The sequence below is a fragment of the Hyperolius riggenbachi genome, chromosome 11 (genome assembly GCF_040937935.1).
Source record: "Hyperolius riggenbachi isolate aHypRig1 chromosome 11, aHypRig1.pri, whole genome shotgun sequence".
Lineage (NCBI taxonomy): Eukaryota > Metazoa > Chordata > Amphibia > Anura > Hyperoliidae > Hyperolius > Hyperolius riggenbachi.
This window is the reverse complement of record NC_090656.1, coordinates 75697050-75713285: the sequence shown is the minus strand read 5'-3', so window position 1 is coordinate 75713285 and position 16236 is coordinate 75697050. Positions and strand designations below refer to the sequence as shown.

The 16236-nt window shown below is 44.3% G+C and overlaps 1 long non-coding RNA gene across 2 annotated transcripts in view; it reads right to left on the bottom strand.

Annotated features, from left to right (window-relative positions):
* The window catches only part of LOC137538327 (uncharacterized), a 78665-nt gene that overhangs the window by 10288 nt on the left and 52141 nt on the right, over positions 1-16236 (bottom strand). For both annotated transcript variants that reach the window (XR_011024751.1, XR_011024752.1), the window contains exon 3: positions 15135-15198. This is a non-coding gene — a long non-coding RNA (uncharacterized lncRNA). The remainder of the gene's footprint in view (positions 1-15134; positions 15199-16236) is intronic.

Here is a 16236-nt window from a genome sequence, read left to right as displayed (position 1 = left end):
TACCATCGATAACACAAAACTTCAAGCCTGAAGGGTTCCTGTCGTGATGGAGGGCAAAATGTTTTGAGACCGAATGATCCTTAAACCCTTTACGTATAAGGTAGACGTGTTCTCCCAATCTTTCTTTAAAGGTTCTAGTGGTTCTACCTGCATATCTCAGTCCACAAGGACATTCTAAAAGATAAACTATATGTGTGCTTTCGCATGTGAAAAGACGTCTAATCTGCAGTGTGGGACTTCGGTGATCATTCCCAGCAAAGGAAGTAATTTTTCTGGGCATATTAATGCAAGCCTTACAACCTTTGCATTTCTTGCATCGAAAAAAACCTTTTAGGGGTAATAAATGGGCAGAGGCAGTTTTAGGTGGATCTATATGGCTATGTACAAGACGATCTCTAAGATTAGGCGCTCTCCTGAAGATAACTCCCGGATTGTCCGCAAGCATAGGACCAATCACTGAATCACTCCTCAGGAGATGCCAATTCTTGTACAAAACTTTTTTTATGTCTTTGTGTTGGATATTATATTGAGTGAGAAAGTTAATGCCATTCTGTTTAGTAGTATCCACTGTTCTATTCCTCTTGGTAAAAGACCGGACCTCCTGACCAATCTCATCCCTCACAGATACAAGGTCTGAGGCCGGGTAGCCTTTATCTTTAAATCTAGAGATGAGAAGGTCACTTTGGATAAAATAATCAGTTTGGGAGGAGCAATTCCTACGCACACGGTGGAATTGACTCCTAGGTACCCCCTTAAGCCATGGACGATAGTGACAACTAGTAGTAGGAATAAAGCTATTTCTGTCAGTCTCTTTGAAAAAGGTTTTTGTAGTAAATTGATTGTTGTCAAGAGAAATCACTAAATCCAAAAAATTTATCTCTGAGGAGCTACAGACACAGTTAAAGACCAAATTATCCGTGTTATTATTAATATGTTGAATAAAGGGTTGTAAAGAATTTAAATCCCCCCTCCAGATGACCACCACATCATCTAGGTACCTCTTGTATAACAGTAATTGAGGAAAAAGATCAGTTTTAATGAAGATCTCCTCCCAGCAGGCAAGAAAGAGATTTGCGAGGCTGGGCGCATACTTCGCGCCCATCGCAACGCCGACTTTCTGTAGATAGTACTGGCCGTCAAACCAGAAATAATTCCTGGTCATAGAGAAATTAAGGCACTCGATCAAAAAATCGATTTGTGCACGATTGAGCGTCTGGCTATTTTCCAAACAACGGCGAACCGCATGCGCTCCCGCTTCCTGCTGGATAACTGTATACAGAGAGGAGATGTCTGCGGCCATCAAGACACAGGGATCTGTACAAATCAAAGAATCCAATAACTCAATCAGATGTCCAGAATCTCTTAGATAAGACGGAATAAGGGGAACGAGAGGTTGTAGAAATTTATCTACAAATTCCCCTAAACGTGAGGTAATGGAATTAATCCCACTCACTATGGGTCTACCCGGAGGGTGGAGGGGATCTTTGTGCACCTTAGGAAGATAGTATATAACCGGGGTTCTAATAAAAGAGGGAATAAGATAATCTGCCTCCAATTTATTCAAAAATCCTTCCGATTCACCTCTCAAAACTAATTCTCCCAATTCGTCATAAAAACGATTACCGGGATTGCCCCTTAATAATTGGTAAGTGGGCTGGTCACTCAACAATCTAGTCATTTCTTCCTTATAATCTGTTCTATCTAGAAGAACAATCCCCCCCCCCCCTTATCCGCAGGCTTAATAACCATATCTTTTTCCTCTAGAAGTAATGATAGGGCATTCTGGACTTCAATGTTACCTCTGGGTTTTTTTTACCTCCAAAGCTTGAATGTCACTCAACAGTGATTTCTTGAAAGTTTCTATAGCATGATTATTAGAAATTAAAGGGTTAAAAGTGGATGTATTCCTCAGTCCACTATTAAATAGATTTCTCTCTAGACTAAGATCCACAGTATTACTTGTGGGAGCGGTTTTACTAAGAAAAAACTTTTTAACATTAAGCTTGCGTATAAATTTGTGAGCATCAATAAACAAGTCAAATTTATTCAATGGTTTTGGTGGTGCAAACTTAAGACCCTTGTCTAGAAGTTTCATTTCAGATTCCGTAAGAGTGTGTGAGCTCAAATTAAAGATACCTTCCCCTACTTTTCCTTCCCTTTCTTTTTTCTTAAGTTGTACCCTTCGTCCTCCTCTAACGCCCCTTCTAGCAGTGGGCTTTCCCCCTTTTTTTCCCTGGTGGCTGTCTTTGGATCTATAAAAGGGGTTGTCGGTTCCTCTTCAGACAACTCCAAGTCTGATTCAGAAAGATCCGAAAAAATCTCAAACCGATTTTGAACAGGAATAGGTTTACGCTCAGGTGGTGGGGGATAGTTTTTAAAGGGTTTAGGAATCCATTGTTTGAGAGGTTTTGGTCTCCTAGGTATAAAATAGGGAGATGGATTATTGGGTACAAAATCCCGTGGGTAATATTCCTCCGGACGGCCACCATCTTCTAATGGATGTATGGGCCTTTGGTAGTCCCTATCCTGATTGGGGCGAACCGGAGGTCTGTAAGGTCTAGGGGGACTTCTATCACGGGGTGGACGAGGGTTTTCATAGTATCTTGGGGGAGGTGGTTCATACCTCGGTCTGTATGGGGGTACATAAGGTTTAGGGTATGGGTGAGGTATCTGACGCGGTGGTTGACGTGGTGGGTCATATCCATTATTATGAATGTGCCTAGGCGGATGCCTGGGAAGAGGAGGGGGAGGGGGCCTAGGCAGAGACTTAGGAGGGGGGTGGGAAATAGGGGGCCTCTTTTTTGGATCCGGACAGGGAGTAATGCCGGTATCCGCGGGTTTATCCACTGGATCACCATCTTTTCCATTTTTATTCTGCCATTTGAAAACAATTCCTTTCTTATAATCCATAAAATCCCTTTGATATTTCTTTTGTTTTTTCTTTTTAATATCATTATCCATTTTGCGTAAATATCCCTGTAAGTCATCAGAAAGAGCATCATACTCCTCTGAGTCCTTAAAGGGATTTAATTTATTCTGAATCTGGTCAATATCTTTATTGAACATATTCAATCTTTTCTTTTTACCTTCTATTAGTATTTCCAACAATTCTTTACTACATTTTTTAAAAAAGGTCATAAATTTCTCATCAGAGATGGTAATTCGCTCCTGTTCATTAGGAATAAATTCCCATCTCAATCTTCTCGGGGCTAGGCCATCCTTGTTATATCTCTCGAGTGTGACAATCTCCCACCAGAGAGAGAGTTTTTTCTCACAAAAATGGCTCAGCTCCTTAAATTGACCTTCAACATTATCCTCTGCAATAGGTGAAATCCTTTCTGAAAAGATGTGGTCTAAATCATAGTCTCTGCAGTCCATAAATTCAAATACATCCATTTTACCAGCCATATTGAAGGACTGACGAGTAAACAGCAGATAAACAAGCGATAGTTACAAAGCTAAAAAGGAACTCCAAGGCTGCTAAACAGTAGGACAAAGACAAAAATAAACAACAAGTGTCAGCGCCAAGGCAGAAGGCGACCGCAGCCGAGAAGGACAATGTCCAAAAGTCCACACAAGCAATGAATATATAAAGTCAGCGCAGGTCTATAGTAATACAGCTTTCATCATTTTTTGGTATACAGGATCTTCGAACAAAAGGGTAAAGAAGCAAGGCTTACCAGATTCCAACAACCCACATTATAAGGTTGTAAACGAGTTTGATAGGTGGTCCGCAGAACTTTCAAATGGTGTCGTTTCACCAGCGATGTTGCACACTACAGATTCCTCCGGAATATAGTAGATATCCTGAGATCGCAGAGACTCACCAAAGGGGAGTCCGGTAGGATAGTGACATGAAAGAGATGTACGGCACATCTAAGTGTAAACCGTCTTTATTACATAACAAGTAAAACAATTAAAAACAAGGATAAAGGAAAACTCACATACGGGGCCCGTGCACTGGGAACCCCGAAAAAGTAGCGCGCATAAAATGGTCAATAGAAGACCTCAAATAAAATGGTGCCGCCTGTCGCCTTCCCGACCGGTTTCGCAATCTTGCGTCATCAGGGGAGAAAGGCGACCAGGCGGCCAGCACCAACTTTATAACATTTTTGAATTAAAAAGTGGGAGTGGTTAGGCTCCACCTTATTCAGACTACACTAGTCAAAGGCAGAAAGCATCAAACATGAAATAAAACATTGTGACAAATTGCATTGTGTCAGAGAGACAGTAGCAAAAGATCTCTCAGATAGTGTGAATAAAAAGAGGTGAATGCAATATTACCTGCATATTCAATTCGTAGTAGGCTAGTTAAGGCTAAATTAAAAGCTAGATTGATTACTCTGCCCTAGGGCATATCTTTCCTATGTAAAAACTTCTTTCTAGATGAAAAGCAGGCACTTCCTGTACCAGAAGTAGTCACTGGAACTCAGGAAGTAGCCTTGCACTCCACCAGGGTCAAGTGGAGCACCCTCGTCCACCCCGTGATAGAAGTCCCCCTAGACCTTACAGACCTCCGGTTCGCCCCAATCAGGATAGGGACTACCAAAGGCCCATACATCCATTAGAAGATGGTGGCCGTCCGGAGGAATATTACCCACGGGATTTTGTACCCAATAATCCATCTCCCTATTTTATACCTAGGAGACCAAAACCTCTCAAACAATGGATTCCTAAACCCTTTAAAAACTATCCCCCACCACCTGAGCGTAAACCTATTCCTGTTCAAAATCGGTTTGAGATTTTTTCGGATCTTTCTGAATCAGACTTGGAGTTGTCTGAAGAGGAACCGACAACCCCTTTTATAGATCCAAAGACAGCCACCAGGGAAAAAAAGGGGGAAAGCCCACTGCTAGAAGGGGCGTTAGAGGAGGACGAAGGGTACAACTTAAGAAAAAAGAAAGGGAAGGAAAAGTAGGGGAAGGTATCTTTAATTTGAGCTCACACACTCTTACGGAATCTGAAATGAAACTTCTAGACAAGGGTCTTAAGTTTGCACCACCAAAACCATTGAATAAATTTGACTTGTTTATTGATGCTCACAAATTTATACGCAAGCTTAATGTTAAAAAGTTTTTTCTTAGTAAAACCGCTCCCACAAGTAATACTGTGGATCTTAGTCTAGAGAGAAATCTATTTAATAGTGGACTGAGGAATACATCCACTTTTAACCCTTTAATTTCTAATAATCATGCTATAGAAACTTTCAAGAAATCACTGTTGAGTGACATTCAAGCTTTGGAGGTAAAAAAAAGCCAGAGGTAACATTGAAGTCCAGAATGCCCTATCATTACTTCTAGAGGAAAAAGATATGGTTATTAAGCCTGCAGATAAGGGGGGGGGGGGGGATTGTTCTTCTAGATAGAATAGATTATAAGGAAGAAATGACTAGATTGTTGAGTGACCAGCCCACTTACCAATTATTAAGGGGCAATCCCGGTAATAGTTTTTATGACGAATTGGGAGAATTAGTTTTGAGAGGTGAATCGGAAGGATTTTTGAATAAATTGGAGGCAGATTATCTTATTCCCTCTTTTATTAGAACCCCGGTTATATACTATCTTCCTAAGGTGCACAAAGATCCCCTCCACCCTCCGGGTAGACCCATAGTGAGTGGGATTAATTCCATTACCTCACGTTTAGGGGAATTTGTAGATAAATTTCTACAACCTCTCGTTCCCCTTATTCCGTCTTATCTAAGAGATTCTGGACATCTGATTGAGTTATTGGATTCTTTGATTTGTACAGATCCCTGTGTCTTGATGGCCGCAGACATCTCCTCTCTGTATACAGTTATCCAGCAGGAAGCGGGAACGCATGCGGTTCGCCGTTGTTTGGAAAATAGCCAGACGCTCAATCGTGCACAAATCGATTTTTTGATCGAGTGCCTTAATTTCTCTATGACCAGGAATTATTTCTGGTTTGACGGCCAGTACTATCTACAGAAAGTCGGCGTTGCGATGGGCGCGAAGTATGCGCCCAGCCTCGCAAATCTCTTTCTTGCCTGCTGGGAGGAGATCTTCATTAAAACTGATCTTTTTCCTCAATTACTGTTATACAAGAGGTACATAGATGATGTGGTGGTCATCTGGAGGGGGGATTTAAATTCTTTACAACCCTTTATTCAACATAATAACACGGATAATTTGGTCTTTAACTGTGTCTGTAGCTCCTCAGAGATAAATTTTTTGGATTTAGTGATTTCTCTTGACAACAATCAATTTACTACAAAAACCTTTTTCAAAGAGACTGACAGAAATAGCTTTATTCCTACTACTAGTTGTCACTATCGTCCATGGCTTAAAGGCAGCCATACACTGGTCGATGTGCCATCAGATCGACCAGCTGACAGATCCCTATCTGATCGAATCTGATCAGAGAGGGATCGTATGGCTGCCTTTCCTGCAAACAGATTGTGAATCGATTTCAGCCTGAAACCGATCACAATCTGTTGTGGTGGTGCTGCCGCCGCTCCCCCCGCCGGTATACATTACCTGAGGCTGGCTCCCGGGCGTGATGTCCCCGTCATGTGGCACCTCCGGCTCCGGCATCCGCATAGAACTTAAGCTATCACACCAGTGACAGCGGAAGTTCAAATAGAGCGCCCTCTAGTTGTACTTCCGCTGTCACTGGCATGACAGCGGAAGTTATGCGAGGATGCCGGAGGCGCCATGACAGGAGCAGTGACGGACGGGATGCCCGGGAGCCAGCCTCAGGTAATGTATACCTGATCGGATCGGCCGCCGCTAGCGACGCGCTCCCTACCCGCGGGCGATCGAGGGTAATTTCCCGCACGGCGCGATCGACGGACCGATCCGATTTCGGGAGGAAATCGGATCGGCGGGTGCGTGTTGCGCGAACGATTGGCAGCAGATTCGATCCCAGTGATCGAATCTGCTGTCGAAACTGCCGCAAATCGGGCCAGTGTATGGCCACCTTAAGGGTGTACCTAGGAGTCAATTCCACTGTGTGCGTAGGAATTGCTCCTCCCAAACTGATTATTTTATCCAAAGTGACCTTCTCATCTCTAGATTTAAAGATAAAGGCTACCCGGCCTCAGACCTTGTATCTGTGAGGGATGAGATTGGTCAGGAGGTCCGGTCTTTCACCAAGAGGAATAGAACAGTGGATACTACTAAACAGAATGGCATTAACTTTCTCACTCAATATAATATCCAACACAAAGACATAAAAAAAGTTTTGTACAAGAATTGGCATCTCCTGAGGAGTGATCCAGTGATTGGTCCTATGCTTGCGGACAATCCGGGAGTTATCTTCAGGAGAGCGACTAATCTTAGAGATCGTCTTGTACATAGCCATATAGATCCACCTAAAACTGCCTCTGCCCATTTATTACCCCTAAAAGGTTTTTTTCGATGCAAGAAATGCAAAGGTTGTAAGGCTTGCATTAATATGCCCAGAAAAATTACTTCCTTTGCTGGGAATGATCACCGAAGTCCCACACTGCAGATTAGACGTCTTTTCACATGCGAAAGCACACATATAGTTTATCTTTTAGAATGTCCTTGTGGACTGAGATATGTAGGTAGAACCACTAGAACCTTTAAAGAAAGATTGGGAGAACACGTCTACCTTATACGTAAAGGGTTTAAGGATCATTCGGTCTCAAAACATTTTGCCCTCCATCACGACAGGAACCCTTCAGGCTTGAAGTTTTGTGTTATCGATGGTACTAAAAGATGCTGGAGGGGACAAAATTTAGAAAGAGATATATCGAGATTAGAAACTGAATGGATCTTTAGACTGAATACCCTCAGTCCAGCTGGTTTGAATATTGAACTGGATGTAAACTGTTTTATCAATAATTCTTAATGCTTTATCATATTTTTTATTTTCCATACATTTGCATGCTTTTTTTGTAAGGCCCGCATATACTGGTCAATTTGACTGCATTTTTAATATTTTTTAATAATTTTTAATTTTTTGCATAAATTTCACTGTTTCCTTTGGGGCCTGTCTTGCACGATTATTGTGACTGTTTCTCATTTCACCACTAAATGCCCTCGGAGCTCCGTTTGAGGCTGTTCTATTCTGTCACTGTTTTTTCACCAAGCATACAAATTTATATACCCTCTTAATTTGGATAGGATATATTGGGAGGTCGTGGTCACTCTCTTTCCCTTTGTTGCTCCCTACCCCACAGAGTGCTGTCTGTTGTCCTCTGTTATCGGTGCATGGAGTTTTCTATGCATAATCATAGCCGCACTACACGGCTGAGTATATGAATTTGCATAATTTTGCATAATTTCCATTTATCGGATACCTATGGGATTTGTCTTGCATGATCACTATGGATGCTCCTCACTTTCACCACTTGAGGTCCCCAGAGCTCCCACGGAGGCTGTTCTATCATTTCATTGTCTCCACTATACATACAGATTTATGCACCTTCTTAGTACAGTATATTAGACGTGCTTTTCATGTCACACCTAAGCACACTTCATGCATATGTATAGTCGCACTGCACTGCTATGTGCTTCATTGTTTACGCTTTTATGATCGTATGCGTCACAGCATACGCATTGCATTTTTTTTTTTTTTTACTAAATGCGACCTTATTGCAGCATAAGATCAATTATTTTTGTTTATTGTTCCATATGTCGGTTTAGATGCTCGCAGTGGATTTTTGTCCCTATGTGCGCTATTTGTTTTATGCTTCGCCGCATGCGTGTTCTACATTGTAGTAGAGACCGCTTTCACTTTAGATGTGCTCTTTATGGCACGCTTAAGTAATCTTTATGCGTAATCATAGCCGCATTACACTGCTGTGTATATACATTTGCATAACTTTGCATAATTTCCATCTATCGGATACCTATGGGATCTGTCTTGCATGATCACTATGGATGTTCTTCACTTTCACTACTTAAGGTCCCTGGAGCTCCCATGGAGGTTGTTTTATCATTTCATTGTTTTTACTATGCATACAGATTTATGCACCTTCTTAGTATAGTACATTAGACGCGCTTTTCATTGCACACCTGAGTACACTTCATGCATATTTATAGCCGCACTGCACTGCTATGTGCTTCATTGTTTACGTTTTTATGATCGTATGCGTCATTGCATACGCATTGGATTTTTTTTTTTTTTTTTCTCCTTCACAGGAAGAACTTGTGCTCCACTTGACCCTGGTGGAGTGCAAGGCTACTTCCTGAGTTCCAGTGACTACTTCTGGTACAGGAAGTGCCTGCTTTTCATCTAGAAAGAAGTTTTTACATAGGAAAGATATGCCCTAGGGCAGAGTAATCAATCTAGCTTTTAATTTAGCCTTAACTAGCCTACTACGAATTGAATATGCAGGTAATATTGCATTCACCTCTTTTTATTCACACTATCTGAGAGATCTTTTGCTACTGTCTCTCTGACACAATGCAATTTGTCACAATGTTTTATTTCATGTTTGATGCTTTCTGCCTTTGACTAGTGTAGTCTGAATAAGGTGGAGCCTAACCACTCCCACTTTTTAATTCAAAAATGTTATAAAGTTGGTGCTGGCCGCCTGGTCGCCTTTCTCCCCTGATGACGCAAGATTGCGAAACCGGTCGGGAAGGCGACAGGTGGCACCATTTTATTTGAGGTCTTCTATTGACCATTTTATGCGCGCTACTTTTTCGGGGTTCCCAGTGCACGGGCCCCGTATGTGAGTTTTCCTTTATCCTTGTTTTTAATTGTTTTACTTGTTATGTAATAAAGACGGTTTACACTTAGATGTGCCGTACATCTCTTTCATGTCACTATCCTACCGGACTCCCCTTTGGTGAGTCTCTGCGATCTCAGGATATCTACTATATTCCGGAGGAATCTGTAGTGTGCAACATCGCTGGTGAAACGACACCATTTGAAAGTTCTGTGGACCACCTATCAAACTCGTTTACAACCTTATAATGTGGGTTGTTGGAATCTGGTAAGCCTTGCTTCTTTACCCTTTTGTTCGAAGATCCTGTATACCAAAAAATGATGAAAGCTGTATTACTATAGACCTGCGCTGACTTTATATATTCATAGCTAGTATAGTGGCCCACAGTTTAGATAGTATAGTTGCCTCCATTGTAGCTGGTATGGAGCCCCCCCCCCAGTATAGGTAATATAGTGGCCCCCATAGATGCCCCCAGTGTAGCTAGTATAGTGGCCCCCCGTTTAGCTGCCCCCAGTATAGTGGCCCCCAGTATAGCTAGTATAGTGGCCCCCAGTTTAGGTAGAATAGTGGCCCCCAGTTTAGGTAGTATAGTGGCCCTCAGTTTAGGTAGAAATATCCCCCCCTCCCTCACCTGGGTCCCCTCCTTCTGCCTCTCTTCTCCCCCCAAAAATGCGGGCAGCAGGCCGGGGGCAGTGGGCAGCGAGCAGGCTGGCGCGGAGAATACTCACGTTACTTCCGCGTATCAGCCTGGAACGCTGCGTCGCCGTCATGTGCCTCTACTGCGCCTCCAATGATTGAAGGCGCAGAAGAGGCACGTGATGGCGACACAGCGTTCCAGGCTGATACGCGGAAGTAACGTGAGTATTCTCCACGTCAGCCTGCTCGCTGCCCACTGCCCCCGGCCCGCTGCCCGCATTTGTGGGGGGAGAAGAGAGGCAGAAGGAGGGGGACCCAGGTGAGGGAGGGGGGGATATTTCCCCCCTCCCCGCCGCTATCCCTGCTGTCACCCCTCCTCCTAGCGCTGCTCTTCCCCTACTTAGTCAGGTGTAGGGGGGTCGTGGCGACACCCGCCTGGCTGTCTGGCACCCGGTGCGCCACGCCTCCCTGCGCCCTTAGGTAGGAACACTACTGGTTAAAAATATAATATAGGAGACACACACAGTGATACTTGAGAAGTGAAATTAAGTTTATTGGATTTACAGAAAGTGCGCAATAATTGATTAAATAAAATTAGGCAGGTGGATACATTTGGGCACTGTTGTCATTTTATTGATTCCAAAACCTTTAGAACTAATTATTGGAACTGAAATTGGCTTGGTAAGCTCAGTGACCCCTGACCTACATACTCAGGTGAATTCACACATGAGAAAGTATTTAAGGGGGTCAATTGTAAGTTTCCCTCCTTTTTTAATTTTATTTGAAAAGTAGCAACATGGGGGGCTCAAAACAACTCTTAAATGACCCGAAGACAAAGATTGTTCACCATCATGGTTTAGGGGGAAGAATACAGAAAGCTGTCACAGAGATTTCAGCTGTCTGTTTCCACAGTTAGGAAAATATTGAGGAAATGGAAGACCACAGGCTCAGTTCAAGTTAAGGCTTGAAGTGGCAGACCAAGAAAAATCTCGGGTAAACAGAAGCAACGAATGGTGAGAACAGTCAGAGTCAACCCACAAACCAGCACCAAAGAACTACAACATCATCTTGCTGCAGATGGAGTCACTGTGCATCGTTCAACCATTCAGCATACTTTACACAAGGAGATGCTGTATAAATGAGTGATGCAGAGGAAGCCTTTTCTCCGCCCAAAGCACAAACAGAGCCGTTTGAGGTAAGCTAAAGCACATTTGGACAAGCTAGCTTCATTATGGAATAAGGTGCTGTGGACTGATGAAACTAAAATGGAGTGATTTGGGCATAAGAAGGGGAATTCTGCATGGAGGAACAAAACAGCATTCCAAGAAAAACAACTGCTACCTACAGTAAAATATGGTGCTGGTTCCATCATGCTGTGTGGCTGTGTAGCCAGTGCAGGGAATGGGAATCTTGTCAAAGTTGAGGGACGCATGGATTCCCATCAGTAGCAGCAGAATCTGGAGACCAAAGTCCAGGAATCAGTGACAAAGCTAAAGCTGTACCGGGGCTGGATCTTTCAACAAGACAACGACTCTAAACACTGCTCAAAATCCACTAAGACATTCATGCAGAGGAACAAGTACAAAGTTCTGGAATGGCCATCTCAGTCCCCAGCCCTGATTATAATTTAAAATCTGTGGTGTGAGTTAAAGAGAGCTGTCCATGCTTGAAAGCCATCAAAGCTGAATGAACTAGAGATGTTTTGTAAAGAGGAATGGTCCAAAATACCTTCAACCAGAATACAGACTCTCATTGGAACCTACAGGAAGCGTTTAGAGCAGGCATGGGCAAACTTGGCCCTCCAGCTGTTAAGGAACTACAAATCCCACAATGCATTTGCCTTTATGAGTCATAACTATGGCTGTCAGACCCTTGCAATGCATTGTAGGACTTGTAGTTCCTCAACAGCTGGAGGGCCAAGTTTGCCCATGCCTGGTTTAGAGGCTGTAATTTATGCAAAAGGAGGATCTACTAAATATTGATTTCATTTCTTTGTTGTGGTGCCTAAATTTTTGCACCTGCCTAATTTTGTTTAAACCATTATTGCACACTTTCTGTACATCAAATAAACTTCATTTCACTACTCAAATATCACTCTGTGTGTCTCCTATATGATATACAGTATTTTACTGACATGTTTTATCGTAACAACCATCAATTTATATAGGAAAATCATGACAATTAACAAGGTTGCCCAAACTTTGGCATCCCACTGTAGCCGGCACGGCTTATTGAGTTCCGAAACCAGGTCTCATGTGTCAGAGGCAGAGCCTTTAACCAGTACACTATCCAGCCACTATAATATCACTTACAAGTTTTGTTGTTGAAGATTTCCTGCGCCCATACTGCCCTCTCGTCATCAGTGGCGTATCTAGGAAAAATGGCGCCTACGGCAAGCACTGTAACAGCACCCCCTCGAGGAATCCCACAGCTGCTGGGGAGGGGGGGAAGAATGGGGTGTTGAGTGAGGGCTAAAGGAGGAAAGAGAAGGATAGGGGGAGAGTATGAGGGGTAATGCTGGATCCACACCATACAATTTTTTGGCAGATTTACAAGCCAGATCGATTATTTCCAGCATGTCTGATCTGAGAATCGATCAATTTTTTGAGCTATTGAGATTTCCGTAGAAAAAAAACAAGCGATTCTCAGACCGGACATGCTGGAAATAATCGATCTGACAGGTAAATCTGCCCAAAAATGTATGGTGTGGATCCAGCATTAGGAGTAAAGATGGGTCTGGGGGATGAGCAGAAAAATGGGCTGTGGGGGAGGAAATGAGAGGTTGAGGAGAGGGAATGAGAAATATGGAGTGGAGTGGGAAGAGGCGGGATGAGGGATTAGGATGAGAGAGAGAGGCTTCCTATACCGGAAAGAGGGGGGGGGGGGGAGAAGAGACAGCTACCTATACTTCAGGGAGGGGGTGAGGTCCATTCATACCTACCTCGGAGGTCCTGCTGAATCAAAACACAGAAGATCAGTGGCATGCTGCTAAGGCTCCTCCAGCTCCATGTTGCCTATTCTACCTCCCTCATCAGGAGCTGTGACCAGATTATTCAGCACTCATTTCCCCACCACGTGTAACACAGAAGTTCTGTGACATGAAAATCTGCATCTCTCACCCTAACCCTCCTGGTATACGTTTGATAGTGAATGTAGGCTGATTCGACGTGTAGGTTGTTACGTCGGAAAACCTGCAGCCACTCTGTAATCGTCCGGCTAGGTCTGTTTAGAGAAGCAGGAAGACCAGCCAGGGGATTGTAGAGTAGCTGCAGAAGGGGAAAGATGAAGATCTGCCTGTTGCTGAACGTTTCTGTGTGACCCGTTGTGGGGAAATTGCTGCTGGAACTGTCAACAGCAGTTGAGGAGAAGGGAGGGAAATCAGGCAAAATGGAGCTACAGGATTCCACAGCAGAGAAGCCCTGAGCAGCAGGTCACTGATCATCTGTGCTAGGAAATAGTGATGGGTCGTTAGCGAACGAGCCAGCTCTAAGAGCCGGCTCTTTGCTGCGAACGACAAGAGCCGGTTCTCGGTTTTGAAAGAGCCGATGCCTCAGCGCCCCCCACAGATCTGATTTGCTGTGTAATAAAGGGCGCTGAGGCATGCTGGGAGATGTAGCCCTCCTCTTGCAGCTTATAGGAGTGTATGGGGTGGAGCAGAGCAGTAGCAGGAGGGATTGCCCCAGTCAGAGAAGCAGTCTGGAGTTGTCATGGAGACGGGGGCGGGGCTTTTACTCCGATTCTGAGTGGTGTCTAGTGATATTTAATGAAGAGCCGATTCAGAGCCCTAAGGGAAGCTGCTCCGTCCCCTCACATAACGCCATACCTCCCAAATTTGAGATAAGGAAAAGGGACACTTAAGCCACACCCCTGATCACGCCCCATCACACCCCTAGTCACGTATACTATAAAGATTTCATAAGAAAAATATGTTTTATAATTCAAACCACACTGGTCCTTTCTATCCTTATTAATTTTCCTTCATTTTAACATTTTAAAATGAGTAATATATCAATTTCAAGGATGGGAATAAAGTTTAGAGTCAATCAAACACATTTTTAGTAGAGAAATATATATATTTACATAAAAAGAGGGACAAAGTCCTGAAAGAGGGACAAATGAGGAGGACAGAGGGACAGGGCTCCCAAAGAGGGACTGTCCCTCCAAAAGAGGGACAGTTGGGAGACATGTAACGCTGCAACTCTTCCTGTGTTCTCTGCACTGCACAGGAAGGAGGCGAGACCAGCCTCCCTCTAAGTGCCTGGAAGGAGGCGGTGCCCAGGGCATTATCCACGCCTGCACGTCTGTAGATACGCGTCTGCTCGTCATGATCAATGTGCGCCTGGAACGTATCAGCCAGGTGCACATTAATTATGATGAGAGGGGAGCGCGGGCACAGAGGGACCTCACGTATATAGTCAGTGTGAGGGAGAAAAGGGGCCATACAGCTTCAATTCTATCCCGGTCACAGCAGAAGTTACAAGGAATGGAGGGGGACGCAGCCACAAGGGAGGTGTGGTAAAAGACCAAGCAACCCCTATACACTAAAAACATCTACCCCTCTCCTTAAAGTAAGCGCCTCCCCCCGCAAATAAGCCCTAGCACATATTGTCTCCCCCAAAAAAATATAAGCCCTTTTCTTATATTCGGGGAAAGACAGTACTGTTTTTTCAGCTAGGCCTGTTTTCAACATTGACTTTTAAGCAGCCAGAAACTACACTTATCCAGCATCAGCCAATCCCCTTTGGTGTTGGATAATGGGGGTTTTACTGTAATATGAATGATACATAATTATATAGATAAATAGCCTTGTGGTAAAAGCAATGGCACTATACAATACCTGTTTGCCATGGACTGTGCCCGTGCATGTTTTAGGCTCTTTAACAACAGCTTCCAGTTTTGACCTAGAAAACAAAACATTAAAAAAAAAAAAATGAGTAACAGGAATAATGAATGTTACAAATAAATGCATGATGCAGAGAGGAATAGTTACATACCTTCAGAGGCGTCGCTAGGGCCTTTGATCCGGGGCACCGGCCTGGAACATGTTGCCATGGTGCCCTGGATCGATTGATTGGCAGGAGGGGGCACTGGGTGAAGCAGCAGGGGGGAGTGGGCAGTTAAAAACTCACCTCCGATCGCAGCCTCCAGTTTCCTCCCCGACCTCCATCGCCTTGCTTACAGCACCCCCTGTGATGTCAACACAGGGGGCGCTGTTACCAATGCGAAGTACGCCGGGGAGGAAGTCGGAAGAAGCTGGAGGCTGCGATCAGAGGAGAGCTGTTAACTGCCCCCCCCTCCCCACCTCCTTACTCCCGCCTCCTATGTTGGAGGCAGCTACCACTGGCATAGGAATAATGATAGCAGCCAGAGCAACTGCTATGGGGCCCGTAGCCAAGGAAGGGGGGGGGGGGGGGGGGTCTGGTCCTGGCTTTATTTATTTTTACCCTTCCTTCACTAACAAACGATGCGCTGGACTGGAGCCTGAATTTAAGCCCCACACACTATCCCTTCGCTGTTTAAAAGCAGTTTCGGGTACTGATGAGCATCACCGTTACCATGGCAACAATGCGGAAGCCGGGCCACTGCTCTACATGCAGCCTTGCATGTAGAACAGTGGCCCAATTTCTGCCTTTAGTTGCCTCGGCAGTTCCTGAAACTGCTTTTAAACAGTGGAGGGATAGTGTGCGAGTTTGGGGGGCTTAAATTCAGGCTCCAGTCCAGCGCATCGTTTGTTGAAGGGAGGGGGGCCGACATCAATCCTCCCTCCCTCTCTCTTCTGAGTCCCCCTCAGTTCTTGTGCAGCAGTGCGTGTATTTGTCACCTGCAGCTGTCTGCGCCCCTCTTTTTCCCAAAAGGAAGTAGAAAGAAGCAGAGAGGAGCTGGATGCTGGGACGCATGCAGCAGGTGAGAGATACACTCACTGCTGCACAAGAACTGAG